At 44.5% G+C, this 23,426-nt stretch overlaps 1 protein-coding gene across 2 annotated transcripts in view; it reads right to left on the bottom strand.

Moving 5' to 3' along the window:
* The window catches only part of Kiaa0040 (KIAA0040 ortholog), a 42,650-nt gene that overhangs the window by 11,327 nt on the left and 7,897 nt on the right, over positions 1-23,426 (bottom strand). The window contains exon 1 of one of the 2 annotated variants that reach the window (XM_042674256.1): positions 356-515. The exons of the other annotated variant lie outside the window; for it this stretch is intronic. The gene's annotated coding sequence lies outside the window, so the exon portion shown is untranslated. Of the gene's footprint in view, positions 1-355; positions 516-23,426 lie in introns of those variants that run through there. 2 annotated transcript variants of the gene reach the window in all.

Raw genomic sequence — 23,426 nt, 5'->3', positions numbered from 1 at the left:
AAAAGACTTACAAGATGGAGATCTCTCAAGTTGATCTGCTGCCTTCTGTGAAGGAACAGAAGGAGCAGACCCAAGATCAAGGTAGGTGGGTTGAGCCTCCGTCAGGAGGCCCTCCTGGTCAGTTCCAGTCAAAAACCAAACCGACTTGTGCCCTACAAGTATCAAGGTGGGATTCCCTCACGAGTGGAGGCTCTGGGACATCTCCCAGTTCCTCCAGGATTGTCGTACAAGTGTGTCCACTTCGACAACCCTTCATGAAATACAAGTCGGAACGGTGGTCCTCAAGAAGAAAAGTGAAAGTGAAACAGACAGACAAAGGACAGTACAAGACAATTTAACAGCGCTGTTTTCTTACCTTCGGGGTCTGGGTCTCGGGGGTCTCGGGGGGGGGGGATCCCGGAAGAGCCCCCAACTGTAATGCTCACATTGCAGGACCACCACCAAGAAGACCACCGAGAGTCAGACGTTCCAAAATGCAAAAGCAAGGCTTTATTCAGGCGGGCTGCAGCTCGGGCCTCGTCCTACACACCGACACAGCAGAGCCTAGAATGAAGGCCCTGAGCTGAAATTTCACAGGCAAAACCTACAAAATTACAGCAACTAGATGTGTGAATGGGATTAGGGGTACGGGTACAAATCTGATTGGCTTGGGGCTAGGGACATTCCAGGGTGGTTATCTTGACTGACCACCTGTGAAGTGGGGGTGACTTATGACCTAGTAGTTTCGACATAAACAATTCTGTTCCTGGAGTTTATGCAGGCTTTGGTTATCTTCAGCACAGACAGGTCAGTTCCTGGTATTTATGCAAGCTCTGGGTCACTCATAGTTTAATGTGAACAACAAAATGGCTACTGCCTCAAAATGGAGTTACTTTAGTTCTTCAGTCAGAAACTTTTTTTTTTTTTTGTCTGTCAGGGGCTTGAACTCTGGGCCTGGGTGCTGCCCCTCAGCTCTTCCGCTCAAGGAGAACACTCTACCACTTGAAAGTGCCAGAGCTCCACTTCTGGTTTTCTGGTGGTTTATTGGAGATAAAAGTCTCATGGGCTTTCCTGTATGGACTATCTTTGAACCTCAATCCTCAGATCTCAGCCTCCTGAGTAGCTAGGATTACAGGTGTGAGCCACTGGTGCCTGACTAGAAACATTTTTAAAGAGCATTTTTATTGCCTTACATTAGTTATACAGGGGAAAGGGATTTCATTGCATTTAAACAAACATTTATTGGATACACTTATATGTGCCATACTCTGTGTTGAAGGTGTTGTGAATTCAGCAAACTATAACAAAGTTTTAGTTCCTGATGTTGTGGAGCCTTGTGTACCCCAAGGGAGTTATTATTACTGAAGGAACAGGTCATAAAAGACAAATATAATAAGCAAATTTCAACTTAGATTGCTTAGTTGGTTGAAATAGAAGCATGCATTTGAATTATGTGTTTATCTCCATGTCCCAGGCCCTCCTGCCCCTCCCACCTTTGTCTTAAACTCATCCATCCCACCTTGCCTAAAATAGCCTTTGAATAAATAGCTTTCTTTTCAGGCTAAGTCAATAACTCACTTCTGCATTCCTAAAGGTGCTTATTAGAGTTGGCTCTCCACAAAGCCAAAGAGAGTATTCATTAACATTTCGGGAACCCAGTCTGGGGAAAATTCGATTAAAAAGCATTCTTTATATATATTTTTTAATCTAAGAATTCTCTTCTAGGCCCCCTCCCCTAGGTGACTTGGTAAGCTTTGCTAATCTATAACGTTTCATTAGTATTTATGAGCTTTGCATTATTAGCATTTCCAGGAAACAATCAAATCTCTCCTTGGCGGTATGAATTAAAAGTTAGTGGGTCCTGGGCCTTCAAATACACTCTGGGAGCCCCTGCCTTTTTGTTGGCTTTCAAGTATCAGTGACACTGTTTGGAATGTAATTCATTATTCTTGTAAAACTAACAATAGGTGACAATCAACTTGCACTGTCTGTCTGTGGTTGTGGGGATGAGTGATGAGAAAAAGAGGGGCAGAGTTCCCTTCCATTCTCTGTGGTATTTTGCCAGCGAGAGTCACTCATTGTTTTCCCCATAAGCATCTTTCTGCTGTGTGTGTGTTGTTGGAGCGGAACAGTGACGCAGAGCCTGAAGACCCAGCCTTGAGCCCCGATCAACCTGCGTGACCTTGGCAAGTTATTGACTCTTCACTACAAAATGAAGCTAATAAGCTTTTCCCGTAATGATGTTGTGAGGATTAGAAAGGCTCAGTATATTTCATGCATTTTGTAAACTAATATACTACCTACACATAATCCATAACACAATGGGTTATCTCCAAATAACAACAGACTAATTCTAGCCTTGAGCTTTGGTTCTACCCGTTCCTCATTTCCAACTTTATTTGTCACGGCCAAAGAACCACAGGCCTCTCACCCAGTCAAATGAAAAGGGCTTCACCACAAACTTTCTGGCTTGTGGTTTGTCTGCAGGTCTGTGGCCATATTCGACTCTTGCACCCAGTGACAGCATGAAGAAGGGTAACAGAGCAACATCAGTCCTTGTCTGGAGATTCATTTTGCTCACAGGTAAAGCTTGAAGAGATTGACTAGCTGTCTGCCGGCCCCAGCCTTCCTCCCAGCCTTTGGGACTCCTGGGAATATACTGAGGCAGGTCATTCCTCAGGAAGGCCTGATCCAATCTCTGAAGAGCCAAGAGTTGCTGCAGGGTTGTGTCCTGCTGCTGCAGCCTAGCATACCTTCCTGAGCTTGCCAAGAAAGGGGTGAGCATTCCACTTAGCATCAGCTTCTCCTTGCTTCTGTGTATTGATGAAAGGACATGTGCAGAGCTCTAGAGTGCTGTCTGTGTCGTACTAAACGGTTGCTTTTGGAGATAGTAAGGGTAAGGACCATGAAGGACATCTTAAGATCAACCTCCCAGGGAGCACCGAATGGTGGAGTGAGAGAGTCAGGGCTGTGTTCGAATTTAGAGATTCTTCCACCACACCTGCCAGTCTCATGGTAGGTAGGCGGGACTATTCTAAAATTGAGGAGGATAAGATTTCCCCTTGGAAATCTCAAATATTTCCACTGTGCCTTGCTCACTGTATCTCCTCTACCTACAGATCCGAGGTGATAGCAGCATGGACTACTGGCCAGGAAGGGTCACTCTGGGAACTAAACGTATAAATTTCTGGGCTCTATGCCTATAGACCCGGAGTCAGTGGATTTAAGTTAGGCATAGGAACTTAGGTTTGTAACTAACACTCAATGTTTCTGGATGGCTTTTAGGTTCAAGAAGTATTGTAAAAACAAATGGAACACACTACTGTGGGCACAGGAGCCTTGGGTTGAATGAGGGACTGAATTACAGGCTGGGGAAAGGGTTTAACTCCACACGCAGTTCCACAATGGCCTGCTGTGGGGGAGTCTCCACCAGCATTATTTCTCTGAGCAATCCGACAACATGAGCTGCTTTCTGAGCGGGCACAGTCACAATGCATTGTCGTAAACATTTGCTCAACACTCACAAAGTGTCTGGCCCTATGCATTCAAAGACTGAGCCCCTCCCAGTCTAGTAAGGATGAGAAGTAAAAATAGCAACACAGTGTTATGAGTACTGCAGCCCAGTTCTGTGTAAAGGGCTTCGGGAGCAGAGTAGCAGAAAGGGAAACTCATTCTGTCGGGATAGGATTAGGAGGAAGTGATGAAGAGGAAAGACGATCAAGATGTCTATGTTTTCACTGGGAAATGATTTATGAGCCTCCACTACTTGTTGGGAACTGTCCTGGGGACTGACTAGGAAAAAGCAGATCAGATCCTTGTCCTGATCATGCTCAAAGTCTAGTGTGGAAAGCGACATTCATCAGAGGGCTATGTGGATAGATATATAGAACAGTTACATAAGTGCTATTTATGATACCCATGATGCCTTGAAAGAGGCCAACAGGTAACAGGGACCCATCAGGGAGGTCAGGGAAGCTCTACATAGAGATAACTGAGCTACTATCAGAATAACAAAACAGCAAAAGCACTGTCAGAGGGATCCAAAAAGGCTTGAAACATAAGATGATCTTATTTTAAAGCATTTTCAAACAAGATGCTTTGCTTGGCATCTTTCACTCAACCCACAGGTACCTTTTCAGGTGAAGTGTCTCTACATGTAAAGCAATGAGTTTAACTGCTTATTCACTGTTAAGTGTTGAGATATGGGAAAATAATGCACTTATTGGTGTTGTAGTCAGATGAACCATGGATCCACTGCTTCTGTTGAAAAAGAGCATAAAAGGACAGCATGGCAGACCACAGCAGTGGGTGGGAAGGAGTGTGGGGTGACATGGAGCAGGTGTACCCACCCATACCCACAGGACACCTTGAAAGCCTGTTAAAGCTGGTGTATGTTGTGATTGCTGTGGGGTTGAGCAAGGAAGAGACATAGTCAAGGAACACTGCTATTAAGTGAGAGAAAAGACTGGAGAGGTGAAAATGGGAGATGATTTCAGTTGTTTGTGGAAAATGGTAGTCAGGTGACATTGATGACAAGAGAATGAGACACTAGGAATGGGCAGAAGAACTATCAGGTAGAGGGCTGTATTATATATATACTACATATACTATATATACTATATACAGATAACATATCTATATCCTATCTCTATTATAAATAATACAATATCTATATATGCCATATATTGTATATAACATAAGCATGTTATATGATAGATATCTATAGATATGTATAGATAGATAGATTCAAACTATATCTATGTATGCAGACATTTCTATATATCCATAGATAAGCTATATCTTCAGATATGCTCTATTTCTGTATCTCCTCTCTCACTCTAGTTCCATCTATATCTAAAAATATGTACTCTTTCTCTCTCTATATGTATTTTTTCTCAAAATAATCCCATCAAATAGTCTGTCTCTCTCTCTCTCTCTCTCTCTCTCTCTCTCTCTCTCTTTCTCTTTTTCTCGCTCTCTGACTCAAGCCTTCTCCCCTGGTGTTTTATAACTTTATTCATCTCCAGGCCTCTCCATTCTGCCTATTTAAACCTTGTCTCAGCTTCTCAAACTGCTCTTTCTTGCAAAAATCCTATGATGATGATAATACCACAGGTTTCTAAGTCTGATGGGCCATGTCTAGGAGGGCAAAGGGTGGAACTCCTTGGTAGCTACTAACTCTGCTGCTCTGGATATATATTTTTGTGCTGGGGTTTACCTTGCTAACCTGATATGCTCAGATGGCCTCTAATCAGTGTAAGTATTGTGCTGTACAAACATTGTGAGATCATGGAAAATAATCTGCTTGTAGGACATTAGGTTTATTATTTAACCCTGGCTCTTGGCATTCCAGAATAGGTATCTATAGTTCCCCTAATTTAATTAATTGCTTCAAATAACTAATCCTAATAAGGATTGGGGACTCTTTCCCACCTTGGAACATGAAAATATGATATACAACTAGCTATTGATTGTCAAAGGAAAATAGTGTTTTCTCAAAGAATCGGTGTTCTAATTATAGTTGCAATTTTGAACAAAAGCACAAATAGATCATCAATAGAGGAATGGCTAAGATACCTCTGTTTCTGTATTATAATGGACATTCTGGATTAGAAGAAGCTGGAGATGGGCTACCTGGTTGAGTTCCCTTAATGTATTGATGAGAAATCTGTAGAAATTTTGCTGGAGGTCACTCAGCTGGAAGACAAGGTCGGAACCAATACCTTGTCCCTCTTGGCTTACATTTTTGGCAGGATTCCCCTATGAATGTCCTTAAAATGTAGTATCTAGATGGTGCTTTGCAAGAGGCTCAATTTCTTTTGGGGACAGTCCAGACAACCCTTCTCAGCCCTATTACATTTCCATGGGGGCTATGGGATCAAGTGGGGGACCCAAATCCTCTCTTCTTTCAGCTTGCTCATCTGACCAGATGTGACAGATCTAGGTAAGGACTCCACACGTCCAGAGAGAGCAGAGATGAAGGTAATTCCAAGTGATGTGTAGAGTAGTGTCGCCCCCCCCCCCCCCCAACCTGCTCAACACAACTAGCAGTGAAATGAATGAGAAATTAGCCTTCTTCGGGTGAGGCCACTGAGAGTTGGGGATTTTGTGCTATTATCAGTCAGTCTAACCTGATCAATACAAGTGATCAAAAAAGCTCATGTTGGCAATGCTCACAACCAAAGTGGGCTGTGTCCAGCAATGCCTTGGAGTGCAGCTTTGGCTCAAGATGTTGACGCTCAGTGCTTTAGAGTTGTGGTTCTGGAATCCAATACCGTGGTCAGATTGCTGGCTCTGCTACACACCCACTGTTCAGTTAGTCAGTTGTCTGGGGCTTGGTTTTCTAATTTTAAAATGGAATGGATAACAACATGGTGGTGTGAACATCAAGTGAATCAGTAGAACCTAGCCTGGCAAATCCCGTGAGCCCTGACGATTTGGCTCCAAACAGATACACTGGCCACCAGAGACATCCATTACCTCCTCAGCTAATGATAAATTTGTAGAAAGCAACGTTTTCAACTTTAAGATGGTTCCTGGAGTCATGGTTTTCACTGTGTAGTTCTCCTTTAAAAGGTATTTCTCCTCTTCTCCACTTTTACTTCAGTTAGGAGGCTGTTTGAAACTTATTTCATCTATCACTACTTCAGAATTAAACATACATAAAGGCACCACTCAGAGGCAGAATTGTAAGAGGTTAGACACATCTCTTCATCTTCTCCACAGACCTCAGCATGTGGAATGGGACCCAAGAGTCCTCTATCACTTCTGTACCATCCCGTCCTTTCCTCTGCCCTTCCTCCTCCTCCTTTCCTTCTGCTAATATATTCAGTGAGTTCCTAACACGTGTCAGTTCTTGTCCTAGGCACTTGAGATACAGTCACGAACATGAAAGCTGCTTCCATTGTACAGGGAGAAGACCGCAAACACAAGCCCAGGTGTTCCTTAGTGCTCTAAAAGAGATAATGAGGGGGCCTCGGCACAGGTGACTGAGCTATTTGAGGGATGGCAGAAGGCAAGAGTGAAGAACAGGGCCCTCTGGTGGCAGGAACAGGAAGCGTGGAGGTTCTGCAGGGGAACAGAACAGGAAAGGAGGCAGTGCCGCTGGACCAGGGTCAGCCTTGCAAGTGCAGCAGGGCTTAGTGGAGTGGGTGCGTTTGGACCCTGTGGGAATGAGGGTGGGGAGCAGAGAGGCAGAGTTAGGACCCTGAGCTGTAGAGCTGCTCCCATTTGTCAAAGCCATTGTCCAAGTCCTCAAATGGATCTCTAGTCTTGCTGCCTTCAGTTCACCTGTCTAAAATCTAAATGGGATCCTACACCCTCTGCGTAATCGTGTGTGTGTGTGTGTGTGTGTGTGTGTGTGTGTGTGTGTGTGTGTGTGTGTATCACTTCCATGATAATCTCAACTCCTTAGCAAACAGCACAGGCATCTTGTGATCTGGCTCTTCTATCATCCCGGACTCAATTATTCCCACCATTGTCACCCCTGCACTTTTCCCCAAGTCCCCCGCAAACTTCCTGCTCTCTTCCATGGCCACTTTGCAAAGTTCCATCTGCCTGGGCTGTGTGCTCTCCTTTCTCCTCTCCCCACTCACCTGCAGGAGCCCTGGTCATTCAAGCCTTCTTGTGAGGTCTTTCCAGCTCTCAGTCTCCTGCATTACCTCCCTGAATCAATTTCTTTCTTTCTTTTCTGAGTGTCCATAGAGGCAATTAACTACCAGATCCCTGATCTCATTATGATTGTTTGTTTCTTTTGAAATATTACAAAAATACAAAGAGTTATAAAGGGATACATGTGTGTGTGTGTGTGTGTGTGTGTGTCTGTGTGTGTGTGTGTGTATATACGCACACACATTCTCTTATACTTGTTGACTTGTTTTTTTATATGTACTACAGGCTCTGTGCTGTGTGACCTGAAGGTCGAGCTTCGTGCCTACCATATAATAAGTGCTAATAAATATTCAACAAGTGAATAGGTTCTTTTAGCACTTGGACTGAGCAGAAGAACGGCCATGTACCTTTGCACCTCTCCCCTGCTTATCCGCACCTCCGTCCCAGCTGCTAGTCGCATACACTTTAATCTCCAAGACACATTCCGTACCCGGCCACTTCTCCCCATCTCTGTGGCTAGCTCACCACTCCCTTCTCTCAACATGAACGGATCGTGTTGTTCCCACCAACGGCTTATGCCCCATGCCTCCCACCACCAGATGTGAACAAATCTAACGTTCTTCTCATGTCCTACAAGTGTCCAATAATCTGTCTCCAGGTTACACCATTTGTCTCCAGCTTCCGTCGTTTAACCCTTGCCTCCATCGCCTGCCCCCTTCTGCACCCTCCCCTGCCTCTATCATCTGCCTCCTCCCTCCATCTTCTGCCCCCTGGTGCCATCATCTTCACACTGTCTCCATGATCTGGTCCCAGTTTCTATCATCTGTCCTTTACCTCCGTTATCTGTCCCTTGCCTCCATCATCTTACCTCCGGTGCCACCATCTTCACACGGCCTCCATCATCTCCTCCCCTGGTGCCGTCATCTGGCACTCCATCATCTGCCCCCTGCTTCCTTTTCGAGCCTTGTATTGAATGCCTTCTTTTTGGACTCACTGGCTTGGCAACACCTACTTTGTAGCTGTACACTTGCTCAAAACCTCTTTTATCTCTTTGCCTGGCACATCTGTTCTCAGGTCTTGTTATGAATAGTTTACAATATTCAGGTCTCAGCCCAAGTGCATTTCCATTCATATTTCCTTCAAGGTAACTTGAACAATAGGCTTTTTCTAACCCAGTCAACCTCTACCTTGCCATTCTGTCATACTGCCTTAGTAGTTCTTTCCATTCTGAAAATCCTCACTCTCTCACAATGCCCTGGTCATGGTGGTGTACATGCTTAAAGCCTGCCTTTGTCAATTGCAATACAAAGTCCATGAGAATAGGGCCCCTGTGTGTCGATTTTGTTGGGATTCCCAGACTCTTGCACATGAATGCGTGAAGTTAACCGAGGGCTTCTGAAAACAGTGAGATCTTAAGCAGACATCAGTCGGTCAGTGCAGGTCACTGGGAAAGGAAGAGCAGGAGCAGCGAACGGCATAGAAAGTGACCACTGGTCACAGTGGTGACTGGACTTGGATACTAATTGCCCACTCACGTAGCATTATCCAGTCCAACCCTCCAGCCACAAAACTACCTGAGGGGGAAACAATGATCAAGAAAAGCCCCTTATCACAAAAGCAGTAAGAAGTGAGGTGCGTTTGATCAGTTCCTAAATAATCACCTTGTTAGGTTACAAAGAACCCATGTAGCTGGGACTTTCTGAGAGCAAGGAATTCTTTCCTAATTACTGTATGCTCTATTTCAGGTTCAGCAGAAAAGAAAATTAAAAAGCTCCATTTCACTTCAGGTTTAAATGAGTCAATCTTTCAATCAATCAAGTATTAATTAAGCTATGCTAGGCATACAGAGAAAGTAAAAGATGCTCTCTTTCTTCTCAGAGATGGTACCAGAAAATAGTTACAGTGTCTTTAAAGAACAATAAGAACACTTAACGGGTTTTCATTTTTTTCTTCAATTTTCTATTATGGAATAACAGAAAGTCTGGAATGTTCAATTCCTTTATTCCTCTTTCCCCTTTCCCCTGCCCTCTTTCCTTCCTTTATCTCTTTTCGTCCATCATTACATAGTCTCCGAAGGGTTCATGTTATAGACTCTGAGAATAATGAGTCCCTTTTGGCTTCCTCTTAGGCAGAATTACTAGAAAGCATGAGTCTTTGATTTCCTGAAAATTCCAACCGTGCTAAAGAGGATCCAATACAATATCTTTGGTCTGTCAGCAAGTCATCAACCCCCTCATATTTGTTTTTCTCAGATCTTTAAGGCAATATTCAACTGTTTCTTTTTTCATAAAGTGAAAAACAACTTAGAGTTAAGAATTTTGCTTTGACCACCAGTTTGGTATGGGGCTTGAATACATTCATGTAAGGCCTTTGACTCCGGCATCTTCTCTTCACAGTGAGATTGGCATATTGCTCAGCTGCTGCATCATCCGACCCTTAGAATCTGACATAATGGCTGGTAGAATGGGGGCAGGCAGAATTTGCTAAGTGGATGGATGAATGCATTTTTGGGTGGAGCAAGTGAGATAAGGAAATTTCACATAGTGGGTACTCACAATTGTCTTGAAAAATCTCCCCGTGTATATTACTATGTACTTCATAGTGTGTGAAAGGAAGAGCATTCTTTTGATGAGTTACTTTGTACTAACCATGATCACTTTTTCACTAAATGGGTTTAAAGGGCAGGTTTCCCTCTCCTAGGGAATCGGGGTAGACGCATTTGGCTCTCTCTGTCTTCCTGCTGCCTGCATTTCCATTCATTTCCACCTGCTGCACCTGCCCTCCCGGGTCTTATTTCTCTGGGGAATCCTTGTTTTCTTTGCTATCTGCTTTCTCCTCTTCACCTCAGTGAGAATGCTCAGTTGTTTTCCTCTGACCGGCCTCTTTGACTTAGATACTTCAGAAGGCCAAAGCTTCCACACAGAGCTTGGCGAATGTCTTATCACCTCTCACAGAAACAGGGAATGATCTGTTGAAACCAAAGCCACCATTTGCTGGGTTTTTACTAAGGGCTCAATTCTGTATGCGATCAAGGCTTTTCAGACAACTTAGTCAACAACTAAAGGTAGGCCTTTCTAGCCCCAGTGTGCAGACAAGGAGGCCATCAGAGAATAAGGAGTTTGGTGAATACCATGGAGCCACTCAATGGCAGGAGGAGGTTTGTCCGCAACACAGGGATCCTGCTGGAGCCACTCAGCTAGGCAGCCGCCAGCCTCAGGAGGTCAAGGAGTTCAGTGTTTGGATCTTTCCTTCTAGGACTCTGTGGCGCTCGCTCAATCCCTCATCTGTTAACTGGCGACATCTGCTGTGTGTGCCACACCCTGACTCTATGTCTAGTGTGACCTCAAGGAGCTCACCTGCCCCCTCCCCCACGATCGTCAGATCTCAGTCTCCTGAGTAGCTAGGACTACAGGTGTGAGCCAACAGCACCTGGCTGAGCTCACATTTTAATAGGATGAAACGTGACGGAAGAGTTTATGACCAGCATGTATGACAAGAGGTGACCGGGCCCAAAAGGCATAAAACTCCTTTGTGTAGGCAGAGGGCTCACTGGCATGATTCAGGAGCCATATTTAACATGAAGATATTCTTAATTCTTTATGTGTGTGTGCCAGTATTGGGGCTTGAACTCAGGGCTCAGGCCCTGTTCCTGAGCTTCTCCACTGAAGCCTGGTGCTCTAGTACTTGAGCTGTACCTGCACTTCTGACCTTTGAGGTGGTCAGTGGGAGATGAGAGTCTCATGGACTTTCTTGCCCCATCTGGCTTCAAACTGTGGTCCACGGATCTCAGTGTCCCGAGTAGCTAGGATGACAAAAGCGCCCAGAACATTTCCTTTTTATTGACTTTCTGCCTCTGCTGTTTTGTTATATATGTTTCTCAATCTTTAGCTAGTCCTAAGACTTGGCCATACTACCTTCCCACATAGCCATAATCCCTTGGGATTATCCCAATTTTGGGTTGGGAATGTGGCTTAGTGGTAGACTGCTTGTCTAGCATGCATGCAGCCCTGGGTTCCATTCCTCAGTACCACATGTACAAAAAGAGCCAGGAGTGGTGCTGTGGCTCAAATGGTAGAGTGCTAGCCTTGAGCAAAAGAAGCTCAGGGACAGTGCCTAGGCCCTGAGTTCAAATCCCAGGATTGGCAAAAAAAAAAAAGCCCAAGTTCTCTCTGAGTCTCTTGTCTTCCCCGTGTCACTAGTCCCCTTCACCCAGCTGGCCCAGGGGGCACTGGACCCGTGCAGCCTCACCCCACTAACTCCCTCAAGAGTAGGGACCACATTACCCATTCTCTGTGCGCCCATCATCCACGCAGGGCAGGCCACGTAGCAGTGGAAAAATATCAAATGAGGACAAAAGGGAGGCCTGTGTTTTAAAAGCAGCTGTAACCTCTAGTTTGATTGACTGGTCCTCGTCCCTGCTTCATCAGACGAATGATAAAGATGAGGGATGTCTGCACGAGGAATTAGTATATACCGAGATATCCGCCCCCCCCACCACGTTCGGTACAAAATGCTAGCCGAGGAGTGAGGTGGAAAGAATATTAAACTTGGAAGCCGAGGATCCCATTCTAGTTCCAGTTCAGTTGTCCTCCATGCTTTTGACCTTGGACAAAATCAGTTAAGCTTTCTGAGCCCTTCCCTTGTCTGAGAAATGAGGTTATTACCTATCCTGGCTGTCTCTCACGATTGTTGTGAAGACCAGACAAGACCTGTGAAAGGACGCCAGCAAGGGAAAAATGGCAATCTAAATGCGAGTGAGGGGTATTCTCAGGGATTGTATTAAAAAGCTGAATTTAACCTAAACTTAGAACTCTGAGCTTCCTTTCCCCTCCCCCACGGATGCAGCTCTCCCCCCCCCTCCCCCTCCCCTCCCTCCCCCCACCATGGTGTTGATGATGAATTGTCATCATCATGATCATTCATTTTATGCATCGTAGCTACATTTCCAGTGTGGCAGAATTTATGAGCGCACACATATATACACTTCCGTATATGCCCCATCGAACCACATCCTAGTATTAGTGCTCATAAAAACTTGTAGTCATGGTTACAGCAAATGGTCTTGGTTACTTGACTCTCATTTGCACTCTTCCCAACTGTTTCGTCAATGATTTTTGGAGCCAATTTTTGTGGGTGTGGTAAAACGACTAGGTGAAGCTGTATTTTTGGAAGGTGTAAGCCTCTGAAGTCATGTTAGCTAGAAGCCAGAGGGGTGGGGCTGTGTTTTTCTGTTCCACAAATAAAGGGAAAGTTCTACTCTGGGCTGACTGCAGACACTGATGCTTTTTTCCTCCTCTAGGAGGAGAAAGGTGGTGGGTTTTTTTTTTTTTTTGTTTTTGTTTTTTTTTTTAGAAAAAAAAATCAAGAGGACAACCAAACACTTGTGTGATTCAGGGTCTCCACACAGGTGGCAATTTAAAACTCAACCTTAAATTAAAAGTTGCACAATTCTCTTTAACACCAGGGAAGGACATTTAGAGTTCTGCAAACTTTAACAGCAACAACAGAATGACAGGCTTATTTTTCCCAGTGGTAGTGGAGAAGAGGTTTACAGGCTGGAATTGTTGGAAACTAATGGAGTGGCAAAAATATGCAATTATACAATGTGAAAGAAGTATAGATATTGTTCTATTTTCCTTTCCATTTCCTCCCCTCATTTAACATTAATAAAAGTTCAAGGCAATTAAGTCAAATGCTGCTTTTTTTGGTGTGTGTGTGTGTGTGGGGGGGGGGGGGAATAGGATGGCTTAAAATGCACAGGCCAAATCCTCCAGGGAGTGAGCAGAAATATTCTCATTTCAGTAGCAATTCATCTCTGTGGATTGTGCCATGTGATGTGTGTATTTCAGAGCCATGAGGCTTTGGGCCTCAACTTCTACACAGGAGAACAAACTTTCTCCTCCTCCTTGCATAGGCTTAAATCTGCATTTGTAACATTTCACGGTGGCTTAAAAAACATTTTGATAAGTAATAGTTGATGATGCAGAGCATGTATGTGAGTGAGCTGATACTTATTGATCTACCTCGTATGCCTGTCAAGCATCATTTCAGCATCCTCTTTCTTTGATATAGATGACATTCATTCAGTCTCATCAAGTACACCTTATAAAGAGACGAACAGCCCTCAACCCTACTGCTTCATTCACCCTTTCCCTGCTCTCTTCAAATATACCAACATCTTCTCCATCACTGAAATGCTTTCCTAAAGATGATGTCAAGCACAGGAGTGCCCTCTTAACCCAAGTTTAGACTTTCTGTAGTTCTAGTTGCCTTCCATAAAAAATAACGGAAAAATTCCATATGTAAGCCACTTTTAAGTTTTCAATTGTGCGCCATTCTGAGTACTACTGCCATCTGGCTCTAGCCCACTCTGTCTGGCTCAGGACACGAACCATCTCCTTCTGCAGGGTATCTTACACTGTATCTACACTGTATCCACCACCTTCCAGATTCTTGAATAGTGGCCTGTCTGGGTATCAGCTTCAATGGCTGATGGTGGCAGTGCTTATGTTCAAATAACCTTCATTTTAGCTTAATATTGGACCCACACAGCAGAACCCCAAATTTCTTGTAATTATTTTATTAACGGATTATTATAACGATTCTACATATTAACTGTCAATAATTTGCTGTGACTAATCTATATATTGAACTTTATCATAACATCTATGTGCATATATGCAAAATATACATATACATGTGATTATACACATATGTGTGTGTATATCTATGTCTTCACAGTTACATTAGGATTTAACACTATTCAAGGCTTCAGGCATTGACCGCAATTTATGAGTGCACACTCTGATATTGCTCACACTTCCGTACATGCCCAGTCGAGCCACATCCTAGTATGAGTGCTCATAAAAACTTTGTTTTCTTCTTCAAAAAACACCTTTTCTTCTCCTAGAGGAGGAAAAAAGCATCAGTGTCTGCAGTCAGCCGAGAGTGGAACTTTCCCTTTATTTGTGGAACAGAAATATCCTCTTCAGATAATGGGGTCAACTATACTGTAAATACGTGATATGGCAGCATGGATGGAAGAAATTGCTTTAGCTGGGAATTGCAGGGGAGTGCTCCGTAAATACACACACACACACACACACACACACACACACACACACATGCCTTAGTTCCTCTTCATCCCCCCACCTCTACTCCGTCCACACCTGGAGAGCCAGCTTTCTGAGATGCTTTCATGAAAGCTGTTGGGGTGACTGGGAGCTGGACAGGATAGTGGGAGAGGAGACTGGAGACCTTGTTTCTAGGCTCTCTATGGTGTGCCCTCAGGGCTTAACGCTATATCAGTTGGGCACCAATCTTGTTCTTTATCTCCCCTTTGCAGTCCAGAACACCTTGCTTATCAGACAAGCTGTGGAGGTATCACGGTCTTGAAGGTATAGGATGTGGGGTGGGACAACTTCGATAGAACACAACAGCCTGCACAGCCTAACCGCCCTGCTAGTTAGAAGGCAGGGAAGGGTCCTGGGGATCAGGACTGATTTGACAACCAGGAAAATCATCAGATGCATGCCTACCAGGGATAAGCATTAGCCTTCTCGAAGAGTCTGTGGGCCCTACGCCTCCTGTTTTGGCTTTGGCTTTCTCTTACTTTATGTATGCTTTGCAAGTTTCATCTGAGTAAAATCTTGGCTAAAGGATCGTCGGCTTAAGAGCCACAAACTGAATAGACTGCGGTATGAGAAGCAAGTGTGACTTGTGTACACCTTTGGGAAAATCAGTCAGCTATAGTGAGCCTCAGTTTTTTCGTCTATGAATGGGGAGAAATCTAGAAAATGACATCAAGTGTGACTGTTTTTGGAAGCAAATTGGGGACATAACTTGAAGGGAGACTAGCTTTTCCTTCAGTCCTTTAGTCCTATTCTAATAATGTTGGCCACAGGCACTTGCTTTCCAAAGTCAGCCAACAAACACAAACAGCTGCACGTGAATCCCTCCTTGCAGGGTCTTTAGGTCAAAGCAGATACTGCATGCAAATGTGCACCTGAGCTATTAGGGACTACATGAATATTCAGAGACATACTTGGTACCATTCCAGGCAGATGGAGGAATATGGCTACAAAAATTAATCTTCAATTCCACTGAGTGGTCATAGTAGACTGATATTCTTGGAAAATTTGCTCCAGTAATGGAGGTCTCCTTGCCTTCAACCTAGAATGGATAGTGGAGCCCACTCCGACTCCTACCAGGGCAGTCCTTCCACCTGGCTGTGTGGTGACCTGAGGCCCGTTGCCTGGCTCAAGTTGACGTTCAATGACTCCAGGTTTTCCAGGGCTAGCCAAGCATGTCCACCCTGTGGAGCAAGTTCTGACACCTGCATTCCACCCATTTCCAGGAGGCAGTGGGGCTGCTCATGAGAGCAGAGGGAGGTGTACCTGCATTTGTGGCTGCCTTCTGGTTACCTCCAGCACAGAATGTGCACGAGTCCACCTTAGGTTGTTTACTGAGTCACTGTAATAAAAATAATTATCCTTCCTTATACTTTGAAATAACTCCTACTGCTAATAACGCTCCTTTCCATCAACCTAATAGACCATTCAAATGATTTCCCCCATATTGGCCCATGCATTTCATCTTAGGAAGTGCTAGTTAAGTGATCCACATGGCCTGGTGGGGGAGAAATCATCATATGACCCGGTTCCTATTCTAGATGAGTTTCCTCATGAAACCAGAACACTGTATGTCTTGCTTTGCTTAGCCAGAGGTAAAGCAAATCACGCCATCTCAGAGGCCTCGGGCTCCTTATCTCTAAGACGGGAAGCTAGTAATAACAGGGCCATTACTCACCACCCAACGTCATTGTGAAAGTCAAACAATGATAATATGCATGTGAATTCTTATCCTGCACAGTTTAATTTAAAAAAAAAAAACAAATTAGTAATGAAATGCTAAACTAAATATCAGCAAGTGCTGGAATGCATGCATTATTAGGAAGAGACCCATGAGGTTTAGATTTTCCGGGGTAGGAGGGAATGACAGGAAGTGGCAGGGGTGTCTGGGCCTTGTGCTGCCCATTGGTCCCCCATGCTGGTGGGGGAAGATCCCAGATGTTGTGAGCCAAGGACACCTAGTAGCATCAGTGTTTCAGTCAGTGATCACATGCTCACATCCAATCGCACTCATCATTTCACAGGGACATCTTGCCAGAATTTGAGATTAGGTAGGATTAAGCCCCTTCCTTGGGGCTCCCTGGCAATCTGCCCTAACCAGCTTGGCAGAGTAATTGCAGAAATTACAATAAAACTCTTTTGTTAATAGCACACTTTCTCCCTAAGACAAAAATCTGATTACGATCTGAAATGAAATATCACCAAACCAATCAGAAGGAAACTGCTATTTATCTCTTGATCCCTTGGGAGTGGGGGATAGAGGAATGGGCTGCTGTAATGGCTTCTCCAGTCTTCCAGTTATTTATGATTGGAAAAAGACCCTGCAGTTAGAACTCATCGGAATTTTCTTTTTAAAGGCTCCTACAAATATTTCTCCTGTTCATCCACTGTAATGGATAGGGGAGGGATTTCTCATCCTATTTCACAGGTGAGTAATTGAAAGAGCAAAACATTTGTTCAGAATTGTAACAACTGTGGTTCGTGGCCCCAGACAGACAGGCCGAACAGAGTGTTCCAGGTCTGTGGAATGCACTCTTCACAGCGCTAACACCCGAACAGCAGCAGCAGTGACTGACAGCTAACCACTTCCACAGTTTACAAAGCCCCCTCTTCTCAGGTTTGGAGAGTTATGGTTCCCCCCTGGCTTGGAGGTCTCACACAACCTTCTCCATCTAAAATCCACAACTGGCCCCAGCCCACAATCACCACCACGGGAAGGAGTCTCTCGTTCACTATTCACCCTCAAAATCGTAGCTGGAACTTTGCTCCTTTAGGAAAATGTTCTTGACCTTTCTAAAGGTCAGAGAACCTGCTGTGTGCTCTCTTGCCAGCATCCGTTAGCTTGTGCACTGGGGTAATTTCTTTTTAAATCATTATTCTTCCTTTCTGCCTGGAGTCTGTTCCCATCAGGGCATACCCAGGATCTGGGACATCTTTTGGTCTCGAGAATGACTTGCTGTATGATGGAATGAATGTTTTCTTAGAAAACTCTGAAGTTCACTAAAATTAAATGACTTGTCTAAGATCACACAGCTAATATAGCAAGATAATGTGCCAGTTCCTCTACCTCTGAATAGCCAAGGCTCCTACTACTCTGTCACACTTGTTTCTTGATTCACAGGAAGCCCTGTCGTCAGATAAAGGGATACTCAGGAAAGCAATCTGCCATTTGGGATTTGGATAGTCTTGAGTTTGGAGAACTCTTTTACTCTGGACAGCATGTTCACATGCCTGATATTCTTAGGCATTCTGGAGTAGACATACCTTTCAGGCAAAGACCGCGGGCCCCAGTGGGCATCCTCATAGCTTGCCATATCATGATGATAATGATGTCATCTGTAAGACTACCTTGACTGGCCATGTTCTTGACACTTCTCTGTGCTTGAATTGATGGCACTTCATCTGATAATTTCCAGCTGTCGTGCCAAAGAGGACACCACCACTATCAAGGCAAAAAGCTCTCTCCGATTTTTCCCAAAGAGAGAGCTCCCTTTGCTGGCTTTCTCCTTCTATTTTTAAGCCTGGACTATTGACACCATTGAGGCCAAGAAAGCCAAGACTTGCCCTTCCCTCTCCTTGTGCTACAGCAGCTGATAATTCACAATTCCACAATTTTGATACCTATTGGGCACACCAAGACCTTCTTTCTTTTCTATGACTTTCTGGGATAGTGCTATATGGTGAGAAATTTAAAACCTGCCTGCCAGCTATCTGGGTAAAGGATTCAAAAATGAACTACACAGCCAGGTGTCTCATGCTTGTAACCCTAGCTACTTGGGAGGCTGAGAGCTGATGATTGTGGTTCAAAGCAGCATGGCAGCAAAAAGCCAGATGTAGAGCTGTGGCTCAAGTGGTAGCATGCCAGCCTTGAGGGACAGAGATCAGGATGTCAGTTCAAGGCCTGGTATTGGCACCCCTTCCCTGTGAACTGGAGGAATTGTCTTTTTGTGGTGGGAAATGTGGAGCATTGGAGAAAACCATACAGGATGAGTTCAGTGTCCCACAAGAAGTTTAAACAAATGGGGGAAGCAAAAATGGGGCTGTTAATTTCACTGTGAAATCTAGGAAAGGCTTCCAGGAGGGTGAGATTTGAGTAAGTACCTTCAGGCAGCAAGAACAGGAAAGAAAGAAGAGTCTAGGCTTCTCAAGAGAGTACCAGTGTCCCAGGTTTCCACTTGGAATCCGGAGGTTTCCAATCTCTCCTGTTACCGTGACAACACTCAACCAGTTCCCCTCCCTCCTACCCTTCCTGGGCTCTTGGGCAGCCAGTCACTCTAGCTGCTAGGGCATTCCTGGGGGCAGCCAGGCACATGGCAGGGATCTCTCAAGGCTGTGGCCTGAGGAAGAGAGCTGCTGCTGGGAAATTCCCTCTCCCTCCATATCTTGTAAGGTGTCATGACTTGAATGTCGGGGACATGGCCAGGGCGAGGGGTGATTGATGACATAGTAGTCCTGAGGATTTTTAGGGGCTATTTTTTGTGTTTGACGGAGAAGGTCAATTATTATGTTAAGGAAAGTTGAGTAAGCAGCCAGTTTTCTCCCTTCTCCCCAGCCTCCACGGCAACCACAGTGCATCTCTGTGTCTAGTCCTAAATCTGGTGATAATCTTGATTTCAATTCTGTCACAAGGCCCTGGGTAACCACAGACAGTTCTACTTCAAAGTGATCTCTCTGTCCTTCACAACCTCCCCAACCCCCAAGTTAGCTTAGTTGTGAAGCAACATTGGCACAAGGTTTATGCAAACCAAATGAGATTATTATTTTTTTCCTCAAGAAGGGCAAATGTGGACCAATCTGTGGATCAGGGTTTGCATATGGGAAGGCTGAGGGATAAATGTATTGGGATTTGTGCCACCTGCTGCTCTCCACTTCCAACACTGGACCCTCCCTGAGCTCGCTTTTAGCTGGAACAGCTTGGATCAAAACCTGGACCCACCACTACCATCTTTTTGTTGTTGTTGTTGTTGGTCATGGGACCTGAACTCTGGGCCTGGGCACTGTCCCTCAGCTCTTCAGCTCAAGGCTAGCACTCTACCTCTTGAGCCACAGTGCCACTTCTGGCTTTTTTCTTTTTGTTTATGTGGTGCTGAGGAATTGAACCCAGGGCCTCGAGCATGCAAGGCAAGCACTCTACCACTGAGCCACCTTCCCAGCCCACCACTACCATCTTTTGACCTCAACTGAAAAAGGAGGATGAGAATAGACAACGCATTCTAGCATGGTTGGGGAAATCAGAAAACTAGTTTATATCACATAGTTAAACAGTGCTTGGCACGGAGTAAACGTTCAGTGAATATTAGCTTGGCCTGTTAGTCTCCCTGTGGGCATTTGGGCTTGTGTTCGCTGCAGTGGTCCAATGGTGAGGAGCTACAGGACCCAGAAGGGACCACAGGGATGAAGCCCATGTGTATCATGGGAAGCTGTTTCTCATTATGTCAGTACTGCAGATGCAGCTATAGCCAAGATTGACCCTTAGAAAAGAGGAACTGCTAGTTTTATCCCGCCTTGAAATTATGTGTTAGATAGAGATAATTCTGGCGGAAACTCTCTTTCCTTTTCCACTTCCTCACCTCCCTGACAATGTGTGGAAGATTGTTGTTTTCTGATAGTATGGCTGCTATTCCCACTAGACCCAAAGCTATTTGAGAGCTTTCCTTCTGGATATCCCCTGTGTCTAGCACACACACTATAAGCTAGGAAGTGCATGTTGACACACGCTAGAAGCTAGTAAGTGCATGTTGGTTGACTGACTGGCTATCGTCTTGGGGGATGGAGTAGAAATGGAAGTGATGTCTCTGTGAGAGCTGCGTGTTTCCTCCTCAGCACTAGGGTAATCTATATTCAACATCATTGGCATCTCAAGCTCTCCTCTCTATCCACACCTTTGCAAGCTTCAGATCACAGTGAGAAAGCAGGGAAGATGATGGCAGGATAGGGGAATGGGACTGGGGCCTGGGCAGAATACGAAGGCTTTGAAACCGGTGGGGTTTGCTCAGTAAGCGTGGCAACCCAGAGCAGCAGCAGCTCATGGTTCAAGTAAATGAGTAGACAACCAGGGGGCCAGCCAAGAAGGGAGAAAACTGATGCCATGAATTCCAAAATGGCACAGTCCTGAGCCTGGTGGTGGGTAAAGAGATGGGAGCACAGGGAGTAGAGATCTCAGATAGACCCCTCCCAGGAAAGAAGCTGCTTCTTCAAGCTCCGAGAGGTGGGCGGGACTCCTGTGTGGTGGCAGGTTGTGGAGGGTAGAGTCTGTGCTTGCTTTTTGTTTTATTTTGTAAAAACAAAATCCCCATGACTCTAGCGCAGTATCAAGCACGCACAGAGGTATTTAAGAAATGCATGTGTTAAAAATGCAACCTAAATCATGCTGGGGAAGCTCCTGCCATTTGAAGCAAGGCTACCAGGCCTCCTAAGAGTTCCTACAATTCTCCCTTCAAGAGGAGCTAAGGGGACTGATCAAGGGTAGTTGATTTGTAGTGCACACCCTTAATCCCAGTCACTTGGGAGGTAGAGGCAAAAGGCTTGCAAGTTCGGAACCAGGCATGTGTTATTGTAACAATACATGCAAAGTTAGGGGACCCTATCTCAGGAAAACCCCAACAACAACAACATAAACTCACAGTTGTGATTAAAAAGCAGCTAAGTTGAAATGTTATATTTATTCCATATTCCAAACCTTTTATTTCTGAACACGTGTAATTTTTAATCTGCTTTTTTAATGAACTGTAAGTTGTGAATGTTTAGGTGCCCTAGGCTTACCCCTGCCTTAAAAAAAAAAACAAAAAGAAAAACCGGAAAAACAAAATACAGAACTATAGGGCTGGGCGTTCAGGTGGCCAGCGCCTGATGAGCATACATGAGGGCCTGGGTTCAAAAACAAAAAAGAGAAGAGCAGGTGATATGCCCAGATCTCACTGACCCTGGAAAACAGAGGTGAGACTTGCCTGGACTCTCTTTCCCCTGCTGGCTGAGTGAATTGCCTTAGGTGCTGTGTAGTTATAAACAAAACATCTTTGAAGCAATCATAAGACCTTGAGATGAAATAGAGAAATTATGATTTTGCAAAGAGACTTTACCAGGTCATTTCTTGCTTAGGATCCCATGTGACTGCACAGGTTCCTCTTTAGGAAAATGAGACCTGCATGCCGCCACTTGAAAACACCTCCCGCCTCTCTGCTGAACCTTCTCCCCTCCTGCCTTTTCTTCTCCCGTATACAGAGCTGTTTAGAGGCAGGAAGAAGAATAAAGGCCATTTTCAGCCTGTTCTTGTTTCTTTCTCTGGGCCACATCTGTTTTGTAAAAGCTGTTGAGTTGAAATCTAGGTCCCAATACATGGAACCTGAACATAACAGCGGCTGGAAAGACGTATAACAGTGCTGCTATAGTCAGCATTAGAGAAGGTCACGTGTTCATTAATTTATATTTAGCGGGTAGCTAAATTCTGCACCCTGGGAATACAATGATTGTGATGGAGGTTTAGACCTTACCAAGAGGCCCAAAGCTTATGAAAAAATGATAGAGTCTGGGAAGTGTGTTACCAAGTGTAGGGCCAAGTGTTCTTCTTCTGTCTTCACATCTGTCACAGCACTTATAACCTTGTATTATAATTGTCTCTTTGCCTGATTGTAAGTTCCTGAGAAATAGAACAGTTTCTTCTTTATCACTGGTGGCAACTGTAGGGCTTTTCTGTGGGACAGTTTCTTCATAGGAGCCCTGGAAAGCACAGGGCTCTTGGTAGAAAGCTCCATTTCCTCATCTGTAAACAGGGCAGGTATCTTTTTCACTAGGACCTTTTTCACTGAGCCCTCAAGAGGGCTATATGAGAGGAAGTAGGTGAAATGCTCAGCACTATGCCCAGCACACAACCATAAAGGTGTCTGTTGTGGGCTGTCATTTCCTTCTCAGTCACACTGAGAAATAACTTTTAACCATCAAAAAGCCAGAGGTGGAGGTGTGGCCAAAGTGGTAGAGTGCCAGTCTTGTGCAAAAAAGCTCTGCGACAACCCCCAGGCCCTGAGATCAAGCTACCAGTATGCCCCACATACACAAACACACACGCGTGCACACGTGCACATGCACACACACACACAGAGCTTTTTAATTTACTTCAAATGCTTTTTTTTGTCTCAACTGTCTAAACAACTTCCATTTCTAGGACAGTGGGTTTAATATTTCTTATGAAACAAGAAAATGTCCCTTATTAAAATGTAAGATCAAAAGCATCAAATAGAAACAGCACCTTTATGAAAAATAAAAATTTATAAGTATGTTGATCCAACAAACATGGTAAGAAGGAAAGCAGCTGAAAACATTGGAAATTTCTCAAAAAATAAAAGGTAGGTTTATCATACGATTCAGTAATTTCACCCCCAGATATCTCTCTACCCAGAGGAACTGGAAATAGGAAATCCTTATACTGTTTGCAGAAGCACTATTTACAACAGTCTGAAGTTGGGCACAACTCAAACGTCCATCAACATATGAACAAACCGCCATGCATGCAGATGATGTAATATCACTGATCCATGTTACAACCTGTATGAACCTTAAAAAACACTATGCTAAGTGAACAAAGTCTGTCACAAATGGTCACAAACTGTGTGATTCCTTTGACAGGAAGTACCCAGAGAAAGCAGTAGGAGGAAACTTCTTAATGTGTTTTATTCTGGGGCACTGAAAATGTTTTAGGACCAGATAAAGGCG

The sequence above is a fragment of the Dipodomys spectabilis genome, unplaced genomic scaffold, assembly GCF_019054845.1.
Source record: "Dipodomys spectabilis isolate Male_0828 unplaced genomic scaffold, ASM1905484v1 ptg000019l, whole genome shotgun sequence".
Taxonomy (NCBI): domain Eukaryota; kingdom Metazoa; phylum Chordata; class Mammalia; order Rodentia; family Heteromyidae; genus Dipodomys; species Dipodomys spectabilis.
Note: the sequence above shows the minus strand (reverse complement) of the source record. Positions and strands in the feature narration are given on the sequence as shown.